Source organism: Sinocyclocheilus anshuiensis, unplaced genomic scaffold (assembly GCF_001515605.1).
Source record: "Sinocyclocheilus anshuiensis isolate Anshui unplaced genomic scaffold, SAMN03320099.WGS_v1.1 scaffold778, whole genome shotgun sequence".
NCBI classification, from domain to species: Eukaryota; Metazoa; Chordata; class Actinopteri; order Cypriniformes; family Cyprinidae; genus Sinocyclocheilus; species Sinocyclocheilus anshuiensis.
This window is the reverse complement of record NW_015544177.1, coordinates 284,634-297,589: the sequence shown is the minus strand read 5'-3', so window position 1 is coordinate 297,589 and position 12,956 is coordinate 284,634. Positions and strand designations below refer to the sequence as shown.

The following is a 12,956-nucleotide window of genomic DNA, read 5'->3' as shown; positions in this document are numbered from 1 at the left end:
ACTGTTGTTATGTCCGACAAGCCATGGCGCTCTCATGCCACACATCATGTTCTCACGCAGGGAAAAGTACATCGTGGAGCAAAGAGGACACTGACAACATGCCAACAGACAAGACAGAGCAGGTTATATTTAGTATGAAACAAAGTCTCAGCTTTCAAATTTTGTCATTTTGTCAAATTTTGTCAATAAATTTAAAAATGAATGTGTCATGACAGATCGCTGTAGCCTCAGTTCACGAGGCATGTGAACCGATCATCTCTTCCTTTTTACTAGTTATAGCACAAAATAAAAATGAACATAAGAAGGTATCTTGTTTCAACCACGGAAAGAAGTCAGTACACACCATTTTTCAAGTTCAGGTCCACCAATGTTAATCTGGTTTGTTTGTCGGACAAAATGGCAGCTTTAGCGTTATGATAGGTCAGATCGCCTGTCAATCAAACTCCCTGCGAAAGGTCAATTGACTGCAAGCTTGCACTCAGATCTGTCTCCATCCAATCAACAACTGTCGGAACAGAACCAAGTCCCCGTCCTGAATTTTTCTTTTTCAGTAATCTATTTCACTCAAATTGTCGTCAAAATACAGATGAAAAAATCTTGTCTGGAAAAGATTTGATCTGTTTGCGTTAAATCCTGACTTTAAGTGAGCATTAGAATAATGTTAATCTAAATGTAATAATAGGGGACATTAGCATGTACAGTAAAGGAATAATTCACTCAAAAATGAAAATTTGTTAAAAAATGTACTCAACCTTAGGCCATCCAAGATGTGTTGATGAGTTTGTTTCTTCATCGGAACAGATTTGGAGAAATGTAGCATTACATCACTTGCTCACCAATGGATCTTTTGCAGTGAATGGGTAACATTACAGTAATCCACAAGTAATCCACATGAATCCAGTACATCAAGTAATATCTTGTAAATCGAAAAGCTGTGTTTGCAAGAAACAAATGTGTCATTAATGTGTTTTAACTTCAAACGTCTTAATGATTCCTCTGTCCATAATATTGCTTTCTCCAGTGAAAAAGTAATCTTGTCTGAATCAGGAGAGAAATATGCAGATCGAGCACCGTTTACAAGTGAAAACAGTCCAAAACAGTTTTAAACCAATATATCAGTGGATTTTGATGTGAGAGATTTTTCCCTGGAGGAAGTTTAAAGGTTTAAAGTTAAAATGCCTAAATGATGGATTTGTTTCTTATGAACATGCAGCTTTTCTCTTCAGATGCTGACTGATGAACTGGAGTTGTGTGGATTACTTGTGGAGTAATGGATTGGTACCAATACCAATGGATTGATATCCATTACTGTTGACATCAATATATATTTAAAAAAAAATGTGTATTGGCCAATTACTAATAAAAGCATGGAAACTGCTCTTTGTTTACAGTAGTTTTTTTTTTTTTGGTCCTCAACAACAATTATTTACAGTAGTAGATTTCATATAACATGCGATTTTTAAAATATCCAAAGATGAGAATTGACCGAATGCGCTGGAGCCTGTCTATCAGGTAGTTTACAGTGTGTCTTGAACAGTTGTGCTCGTCGGTTGCTGTCAAAACGCATGTAGAGCATGGCTGTCTGTGTGGGAAAGGTTTGAAAAGGCCACTTGCTCACCAAACTGCTGCCTTTGTGCTTGTTACCATCTGTCAGAGCTCATTGGCTGTTTTTCATAGCGACCACGTTGATAGTCGGGTGAATTTACTCTCACCTACAGGTTGGAGAAGTTGCATGTGGTTTGTTTTTCTCCTGGAAACCTGTGAGGCCATACTTGACATGGAGAATGAGACCTCAGAGTTATGTCAGATTTATTTTTGCATAGACCCAGTGGACAAGATGGAAATATGGTGCTTTCAAGTCCTCCTGGGAAGTTACAGCATCAGATGAGTTCAAGTAACTGTGGTAGGAGCAAAATGACTATGTATGTTTTCTAATAATTCAGCAAGATTTTTAAACTCTACTTCTACAAAATCATGAATAAAGAATTTGCATCAGGATACCATCAGTACAGATGCTGTAGCTATTGTTTTCACCATATTTTCTCACTGACACCCAACTCAGAAACTTAATGAAAGTTCATATTTTCACACTTGTAATCACGACTTTGTGGTGACGTTCATGTGCACTCAACTCGTAAATGCGATCTTTCCAACTTGACTTGAATGCACCAATATTGGCTAGAGGAGGATTTAAACCTACATCTCCTGCTTGAGCACCATGACTCAATGTGCCAACGTGTCATTTTTTGCTAAAATCAAGTTGTCAAGTGATAATTCTCTCCTCAGAGCATTTATCAGATTGATGGCGCAAGGCGATAACGCGGTACTGAAATGTGGTACCAAAGTGAGATTGCTGTGTGTTTTCCACCGCTCTCATCCAGTTCTTTCTCTCTGTCTCGGTTGCTCTCTCTCTGGGCATTCTGGTAATAACAGGCCGTCCTGTGCTCCGTGGAGAATAGCTACAAGACATTCCCATCTGAGAGCCACGCTTCACTAATGAACACAGACTACAAACACATTGAGGCCCTATTCAGTTGTCAGAGAATCATCTGAGAATGCTCTCTTATTTAATTTTGAAACTGTGCAGAAATATTTAATGTTTCTAGATAGATAGTAAAAAAATTTATTCACTTACCTTTCTTCACTGAAATAATGACTCTTTGCAAACAGGTTTCCGAAACATTTACCCTGCCTGTCATTGGTCAAACAAACAGAAAGCCCCCCCCCCACCCAATCACGCTATTGGTTGAGCCACTGTTGCTATGTCAGGGTGGTCGGGATTCATAAACAAACAGCAATGTTTTGATAGTGCCTCAGAGCCACATTTTACACTTTTGTGGGGGGAAGTACAAATGACTTATTTATAATCTGGGATAGGAGAAGTTGAGATATGTTTTGACATGTCAGAAACATCTTTTGATGAAGGTCAGTTACTATTATCAAAGAATCTTTGTCGAGAAGGCCCTGACTCTCAGGAGAAAAATCAGTAGACTCACAAAAGTCTTCATTTAATAGAAACAATTGGGATGTTAAAGAGACTTCTGTTGTATTTCTGTTATTTTTATTTATTTTTTTGCCTGCTAATCCTGCATATTAGATTGCTGACAGAACTGAATTGTTAATCTAAACGTTCTTTGTGCATCATAATGGCCTGTATTTATTTGAAGTGAGATGTCTTTACGGTGATGGCGTTCTGTTATTCTCGAGCTACAATAGGAGCTGCACTGTTTTATATGCAAATAAAGTGTTAATATAGAAAGATGTTGCGCTCTGGGAGTGAACAGAACAAAGCAAAATATGCAAGAGATGTAATATTAAAACTAATATTCTCATTACTGCACACGAGGGCTGAGTGTGGGAATGATTACACATCAAATGAGAAAACCACACTGCTGGTGTACCTCTGGTACTTGATTTTTATTAAAGTTGTTTGTTTTTAGAGACTGGCTGAGCCATTTTCGGCCAATATATTGAACTTGCGTCTCTCCTAATGCTCGATGTGATTAAATTAACCAAAAGCTTTATCAGCATCCTGTATTCTGTGCTTCCAGCTTAACCCTATAGAGCCTACAATATCATATTTGATACAATAATAACGTCTAAAGGTTCAATAATCTGTTTTATACATTTTTTTTTTTGATTTTTCTGATTATTATTTCATATGTCAGGGTTAAAAACCTATGAAATGGCTTGATAAGCATATATTTTTTTTATTTTGTTGATGTATTTCCTATTGAAACATGATCCATGATTTGTCAGTGAGTAAACATGTCGAATGCAATGAATGCAGCATCTGTATTGATGGTAAATTTGTTCAAATGGATGAAGTTTTATACATATCTTTTTTTTCATTTACAAAAAACTGAGATGCATGTACAAAATACCATTGTATTGTAAAGTTGCGGTAGAAAATATATTACAATTCAATTTATAGAACCTTTGTAAATTGAATAAAAACATAAAAAAACCAAAACACACTTGAAGCATGTTTTTATTCATCATGTTTTAGAAGTACAGTTAAAAAATCTTTCTGAATTTTATGTAGAAATGGTACTTTGCCATGTAGATCCAACAAGGGTTATTATACAGTTAACTGAAACAAAAACTTAAACCATAAAATACATTTTTGCTACTTGAAATAAAGTAAACATTAACTGATTTTTTTTTTCCCAGCTAGTTGCTAAGGAAGCATTTCTCATTTCACTGTAGTTTAACTTGATGTACTAAAATAACTAAAAATAAAACTGGAATAAATATTAATATAAGATATATAGATTTATATATATAAAAAAAAAAAATGCCGAAAACAAAATTTCTAAAACTAAAATTAAAATGAAAACAAAATATAAAAATAAAAATCTATTTCAAATGATTAATAGAAGCGTATGTGTATGATACTAAAACAAGAGTGTTGTAGCTGTGGACTAATTATATATGTATATACAAATAGAATTTAAATGATTAAAAAACAAACAACAATAATAATTTCATCATTTATACATTCTAAAGATTAAATAATAACAATAATAAAAATGGTGATAATAATACAAATTGATAATAATAAAATTACTACTACTACTAATTATTATTCTTCTTATTATTTAATCATTTATAAATTCAAATTATATATGTATATGTTTAATCGTTGTTTTTAAATCAAATTTCAAATTGAATTTCCAAAAGAAACAATCATATGATTGTTTGAGTGGCCGTCATTGGAGAAACAGGAATAATTGCAGCAAGCGTGCCGTGTTGTTAACCCATTGTGTTCAGTAGTTGTGCAATCCTAGCCTCACTCACTACAAGCATAACTGCAGGACTGATCTCAGATGTATCCATACAAACATCCCTCCCATTAGCATTTTAAGTGTTGTGTTGGTATTTCTGTGTATCAAGAGTACGTCTGTTCGCGCACTGCCTTCAGCTGGTATTGTCTTCTCTCGAGGCTGACTCAATACAACATTACCGCTAGCGTCAAAAAGCAATATGAAGAGAGGTTAGTTAGTGAGCACGCCCATCCATCACCCTGACAAACAGACAGATATCAGTGAGCTCTGACTGTCTACAGGGGATTCTGCTGCTGGTTTAATGCTCTGACATCAGCCATTTACTGTCTCTGGTAACGCTGATAAAGGCCGTTTGCAGTGAATACATTAGTACATGTTAAATATAGTAAGTAATGATGATTTCAAAAATACAGAATACACAAAATAAGTGTTTTGTGGGAACTTGTATTGCATCAGATCAGTAGGATTTTCAGTTGTTCTTTCTATGAAGACTGCAGGTGCGAGTGTTTCGGGTCAGCTGATGGTACCTTCATTTGCAGAATCGGATCAGTTCTGTGTTTTGCAGACTAACATAGATGAGATTTTGTCAAAATCACGAGAATGATAGACGTGGAAGCATCAAAAAGTTAAGTAATGTTTTGGATCATATGTGATTGTATTCTAACAAAAGTGTGTGAATGAATTTACAACTTTCATTCAAGGTACATTTCAGTTGTATAATTTCCCGTTTCTATTGTAAATTTAAAAACCTAGTAAATTATTTGTAGTAGTTTTTTTTTGCAAAGAAAATATAACATTAAAATAGAAAAAATATTTATATATAAATATTATTTGTTATATGTATATGTAGATATTTATTTAATATAAATTATTATATATGTGAAATTTTAGTATAATTTCCAGTTATTATAAATTTAAAAAGCTCAATTATTTGTAGTGTTTTGCAAAGAAAATGCAACATTTCAAATGGACAAAATATGTTTATATATAATTATATTATGTTTTATATATATATATCAAAATATCAATATCTATATCTATAAATAGATAATATATAGATATTGATATTTTTATGCAAATAAAATATTTAGAAAAATGCAAAATATGCTTAAAAATAAAATTATGAAATTTTTGTAATGTTGCTATGAAAAATTTGGTCTGATATGATGATTATTTTCATGTTATGGTTGATAATTAATAAGTAGTATTAAAATATTTTAAATAAATAAAAAATAGCTAATTAAAATAAATTAAAATGAAAAAATATATATAGAAGTGCTACAAGTGAATTTAGGCATCACAAAATTAACGTACTGTATGAAAAACTAAATATTATTTTTGAGATTATAGTCAACAGCATTTTAAAATTATTAGTGTTTTTAAATATTTACTTTAAGTGATCATAAGATGATGGCAGAAGTAATATAAATGTAAATAAACACTTAAATATACAATACTGCTTGATTGAAAGATCTGTAAAATCAGCGATACTGATTTGGTACCGATATTTTGTGCATCGATAATGTTTACATTTGACTGATTATAAGGTGTATTATAAATGCACAAGCTAGAAAGCTTTATACATACTTGAATTTTAATTGTTAAACATTGTTCTTAGTTCATAAGTCTGACTTGAGGAAAACGGATTTCTGTGGGTAAATGTGTGAGAAAATGTGTCATCATATCAACCGGAGTGATGCAAGGAGCTGCTTCCCAGTCCATCCCGACCTTTTTTCCAAACATACCCAACTCAAAAATGTGCAATGTGTGATATTCTTCATATCCACAGAGATTTAGAAGCTGAGCATGTATAATATTATGCAGTCTATAAACGTGGCCACGGCAATTAATGCCACCTTAACCTTTCTAAAACGCTTCAATGTCTGAAAATTCGAATAGCAGCCGCATTACGGCAGAAGAAACCCGACTGAACCTTCCTGCTCTGTGACTGTAGATCACAGCCACGCGATTGAGTCACAGGCACAGCCTTCTAGGGGTGCGGACGGCTCTTTGCACCTGGTCAGGGTTACGCGAGACGGGCCTCTGGCTGCCCTGTCTCTCTGCCAAGCAGCAGTGTGTGTCCACAGCGCTGACAGCAGGACCGTGGGAAAGCGTTTAGCACAAGCGCACAGCTCAGACGGGTTCGCCCGTCCTATTACAACAGAGCTTTTGTCACTCCCGTTGGCGATGGCAGAGGTTCAAATAGATTTAAGCAGTAATAAAAATCATCTGCAATTTAATATTTGACTCTGTGAACTGTGCATTTTCTGAAGACAATGTGACTGCTGTTTCTGCGTACAAAACTCGTTGATGTGATGCTAAGGTGTTGTGGGTGGTTGCTATGTGAAAGACTTGTTTGTAAGCCATAGTGAAGTTCAATTTTTTGGGTTTTATTTTTTGGATTATTAAAAATCCTTAATCCAGTAAGTAATCGCACGTGATTGGTCATGGAAAAGATTGCAGAAATCTATTGGTTAAATAAGACATTTATATCTGGGTCTATAACATGACACTGATTTTTATACTATCAGTTAATTTATTCGATTGGTCATGGAAAAGATTGCAGAAATCTATTGGTTAAATAAGAAATTTATATCTGGGTCTATAACATGACACTGATTTTTATACTATCAGTTAATTTATTAAAAAATGCATAAATATTTTAAAAATGGTTTGATTTTTTAAAAATTTCCTTTTGTGTAATAAAGTCAAAAATTGCAAGGTGATACAACTGCTACTACAGTAATAATAAAAGAATATTATGCCAAACACCTTTTTTTTTTAAATAATTTATTCTTTAATAGATTTTTTTTTAAGAATTTATTCTTTAATAGATTTTTTTTTAAAGAATTTATTCTTTAATAGATGTACGGTTCTCTTTAAAAGACTAAAAACATATTTTTAATTACTTTTATTGACAGTAATAATAATATTATTAATAGTAATATATTAACAAAAGTGCTTCACTGCTTAAAACTATTTGAAAAATATTAAAAAATATTAATTATAACTTTTTTACTTTGAAAAATCTTTAAACTTTTTGAACATTAATTGAAGGAGGCTTTTTTCTTCATTATGATATCTGGTATCATAATAAAGAAAAAAGCTTAATTAAAAGAATAAACATTTTTTTTAATTACTACTACTAATAATAATAATGATAATAAAACCAGTAATAATAGTATTTAACAAAACTGCTTTATTACTGCTTTAGTAATTTACTCCTTAAACTATTTGAAAAATATGTAGATTATTAAATATCATTTTTACTTTGAAAAAATCTTTAAAAACATTTTGATTTAAGATCTTTTTGCAATGATTAAGATGTACTATACAACCTTATATTTTATTGCCATAACATTTGACCCATTTAAAAAAATTTTTTTTTTAAATATTAAATCCATAGAAGCTGTTAAATTTATGATCATTTGTCAGTAATTACTTGTTCTAAAATTGTTGTTAATGAATGGAAAACCAAAAAAGTCTCAACTTAATTAGATTTTTTTATCTTTTTAATGTTAATAATAATATTAATAATTTGTTAAATGGCTATAATTACCCATTTTATCCTTAGAAATCACACAAAATATCCTTTAATATAATTATCAATATTGATATTGGTGATATTAACCTTGACCGTTCCTGGTATCTGATTGGAAAAGCGTGGTCTCAGCCCTTCTTGCAGCGTCTCTGCTGGATTGAGGATGGATGCTGTGTGTTTATCACTGAGAGGCAGCGAGCACAGCAACACATCCCGTCTTTAAAAGCTGACACGGCTGTTTCGGCAGCCTGCTTAACCTCTGAGCAGTGTCAGAGCTCTGGCGGGTTTTGTTTATGCATATAATTATTTATTTATTTCCATGTCAGAATATTTCCTAACCCATTTGATATGCAAATGAGCACTCCAATTTAACAAGTTGTGCATAGAGAATATACGCATGTGAATGCAAAAGTAGTTGATAGGTTGAGCCTGTGTGCTCCTGTGTGGAGAGATCTTGTACTTGTTATGTAACTCATGCTTAGGGATGAGGGTTTATTTTAAGAAAGCAGTGAGATAATGTTAGAAGTGTCGATCTAAGCATAGTACGATTTATTTTTTAAGGAAACGTGTGGATTGCTGGGTTGTTTGTTATTCAGAAGTGAATTGAGAATGACTTTAAAATCTCTGTTTCTGAATTCAGAGTCAATATTGAATGTAATGTTGATATCACTTCGCCCACTGGGCCGAAAGATGGTTTCCATCTCTTCCATGCAACGTTTTGTGGAGACAGATGGTTTTGTCACATTGCGGTTTGTCAGAGCTGTTACTTTACTCACGAGTCACACAAATTTTTGACTTATTGTTTGCTTTTTTCCCCCATCAGTGCTGGCAAATTTTCGAGGAATGGTTCAGCATGGACTCCCGCTGGAGATCGGCGACACGGTGCAGATTTTGGAGAAATGTGAAGGTAGTCAATGTTGTCATTGTGTAGAGGACAGTCAACCTCTTTAGAGCTGTAGATCCTCAGTTGTGGAGACTGATTCTGTTGAATTTATTTGTTGAGATGCAGTCACTGCTTTTTTTAGTAGATGTCTTTATAACTTTATAAAAAGATCATTGCAAAATTTAATTCTTGGTATTCTTGCATTGTTTACATCTTTTTGGGCAGTGTTGCCAACTTAGCAATTTTGTTGCTAAATTTAGCAACTTTTCAGACTACCCTAGCAACTTTTTCTTCCAAAAGCAATTTTTCAAATTTATTTGGCAACTTTTAGCAACTTTTGATAAGTGACTCAGACAATAAAAAGGCACACATTTTCCATCCAAATTACACAAAAAGAGGAAACCACAGATGCCTAGCAGTACACACGTGTATTCACGTGTATTGAGTTAGCTGCTATTTGAGCAACTTTTGATAAGAAATGATAACTTTTCACAATAAAAAGGCACACATTTTCCATCCAAATTACACAAAAAGAGGAAACCACAGATGCCTAGCAGTACACACGTGTATTCACGTGTATTGAGTTAGCTGCTATTTGCAATTGTTCAATTTAATAATAATAATTGAATAATTGTTCATTTATGATACACTTTGTTAGTAGCTTGTACCTGCGATTGCTGATCAGTTAATACACTGTAAGAAAAATGGAAAATGGAAAAGATACTAGCAATCCATTATCCATTGTAACCCTGTAACCTGAAAACACTATGCGTAATTTAAAGGCAGGGTAAGCGATTTCTGGTAGCCAATGTTGATATTTGAAAGTTTGTTTTGCTATTTGGCCCGAATCAGTTTTCTAAAGTGTTTTTGAAAAATTACATACCCTACCTTTAAAATGCAGGTAAAAAACCAATACGGAAAATTCTTTCATATTAACGTAGTAGATTGTGCCCTATTTTTTACAGACTTTTCTTAGAGTGTAGCATACTAACTAACTACTAATACACTGCTTAAAGCATAATTGTTGAGAATGTGTAGTATTACTAGTTTACTAGCTATTAAAAAAAACTTAAATTGTAATCGTTCAAAAAGGTGTAAGTGTTCAATAATTCAATGTATTTAAAAATACAGTTATTTATATTTTAATATTATATTATGCATATTATTTTACAAACAAATCTAAATTAACATATAAAATATATTTTTTGCTGAGATTTCATGTTGTGACACAATTTTGCGTTGTGATTATGCAATGATGTTATCGCGCAATGACATCATAACGTCATTTAGCAACTTTTAGCAACAAATCGACCTTCCTTCAGCAACTTTCTCTGAAAATTAGTTGGCAACACTGTTTTTGGGTAAATTTTGGGTGTTTCATCAACTAGAAGCAGACACTGCCACAAAAGAGGCCACTGTTTTTATTAGAGTATGCTGGACTTAACCACTGTGAGAAACCTTTTTTATTCATTTAACACTTTGAAAGATTTATTTTTTAACCAAGCATAATTTTAGAGTTTTGACAAAAAAGATTTTAAAAATCTCATATAATTTACTGTATTTTTCTTGCAATTATAATAGCCACTGAAGCTGGTATGGTAAAACAACCACAACAACACATATTTTTTTCATGTATATAATTAATTTATTTGCTTACATATCTATGTACAGTATGTATTTATTTATTTTGTTTATATTAAATAGTATTTATTTAATATTTTATATGTAATATTGTTTATATTTAATTTTTTATATTTATTTTATTGTATAAAAATACTTTTTCAATCTATAATTTGTTCATTAGCAGATAAATGAAATAAACTCTCATAAACCACACCTTTCACACTGATGACTAGTATATTTTCTAGAATTCCACAGGGTCAAAGTGCCTATAGTTGAAGAAACACCCTCAGTGAAACCAGATCATTTTTGCACCACATACTTAAAGCTGAAATGGTTAGAAATGTTTAATACACTTTGCATTCTGCTGTTGAAAAGTGAAAGTGTGAGATTATTATAAATGCCATTTTGCAGGATGGTACAGAGGATTCATCACAAAGAATCCAAACGTAAAGGTGAGAACAATCCTGCGTCGCTTCCGTAACCATGTAAAATTTAAACGATTCCTATATTTCTGTCAGTTTCTTTTTCTGTTTATCTGTATCACCTTCCTCTGCTTTGACTCTCAGCACATGTATGTTTGTTTGTGTGTTTTACATGCAGTAATTGGCTCATTAAATAACTTTCTGTTGTCTCTCCCAGGGAATATTCCCAAGCTCCTATATTCACCTCAAGAATGCCCTCGTCAAGAACAAAGGGTACGAGTCCATGAATTTTTTTCTTTTTACTGTATATATTTATGTATAAATAAAAATATATCTAAGACAATAAAGCCACACTTAAAAATATAAATCTAAAATATTATTGCATTAGATAATGGATAACCTATCAATCCAAGTGGCATTTATTTTAAAGAAAGACCGTTTTGAATCTATTAAAGTAAGGTATAATAGGTTTGATCCCAGGGACTGGTGACCCATGAATGGGGTAATGAAATCTCACCTTTGACCTGCGACCAGCGCCCTTGAGAAGAACACTGAACTGCTACTAGAGGCCATCCTTGTGCTTCAGATAAAATGCATTTGCACATCTGCTCTATTGAAGTGACAGGAGCCTTCATTAGCCCACAAGCCATCGCAAGTGTATTTGCAGACATGTCCTCATGAGTCAGTGTTACTCCTCAGGGTCATGCGAGGTCACTGCTCTCCATCCTGGACTCGTTCAGATGTGTGACTGTGTGTTTGTGTGTCTTGCCCTGCAGGCAGTTTGAGACGGTCATTCCCACCGAGGACTCGGTCATTACAGAGATAACCATGACCTTGAGAGACTGGGGCACCATGTGGAAGCAGCTCTACATGGTAAATATCACTCTTTGTGTTGCACTGAACAAATGTAGTTGATTTAACTGTGGAAATATTTCATTTGTAAGTTCATATTTTTTTTATATTAGTCTTGACAATGATAAGTGAATTAATCAGAAATAAATATTTTTACATTCCAAGCTCATGGAAAACCTGGAAATATGATGGAATTTTTAAATTGTGTTCTCCAGGCCTGAAAAAATCATGGAATTTTTTATTTATTTATTTATTTTTGAACAAAAAGAAACATTTCAGTTCAAAATTGTCCAGGAACCCTGCATTTTCCAAAACTGTATTTTGCATTATTTCCTAAAAATAAATAAATAAATAAATATTACTGCGTAAAAGTTTGGGGTCAGAACAATAAAAAAAAAAAAAAATTAATACTTTTATTTAGCAAGGAGGCATTAGATTGATCAAAATTACAGTAAAGACATTTATAATGTTACCAAACATTTGAAATATTTGAAATGTTATTTTGAACTTTCTATTTATCAAAGAATTCTGAAAAAATGATTGATAGATAGATAGACGGATAGATGGATGGATGGATGGATGGATCGATAGAATACTGCATATTATAAGAATTATAGTTCTAAAAAATACAAAATAAAGTTAAATTATTTATATATGCATACATATATAAACAGTATATTTTATATTTAGATAGATAGGTAGATTGATATAGATGTATTATAAGCCATATAAATTATAAGGAAATCATACTAGATAAATGTGAAAAAATATGTAAATATATATAAATATAAAATACAATATATAAAATTATATATTAATTAGATTATTAATTTAATTATTAAAAAAAA

The 12,956-nt window shown here is 32.4% G+C and overlaps 1 pseudogene; it reads left to right on the top strand.

Moving 5' to 3' along the window:
* LOC107696255 (dedicator of cytokinesis protein 4-like) overlaps positions 1 to 12,956 on the top strand; it is an 82,311-nt pseudogene that overhangs the window by 13,375 nt on the left and 55,980 nt on the right.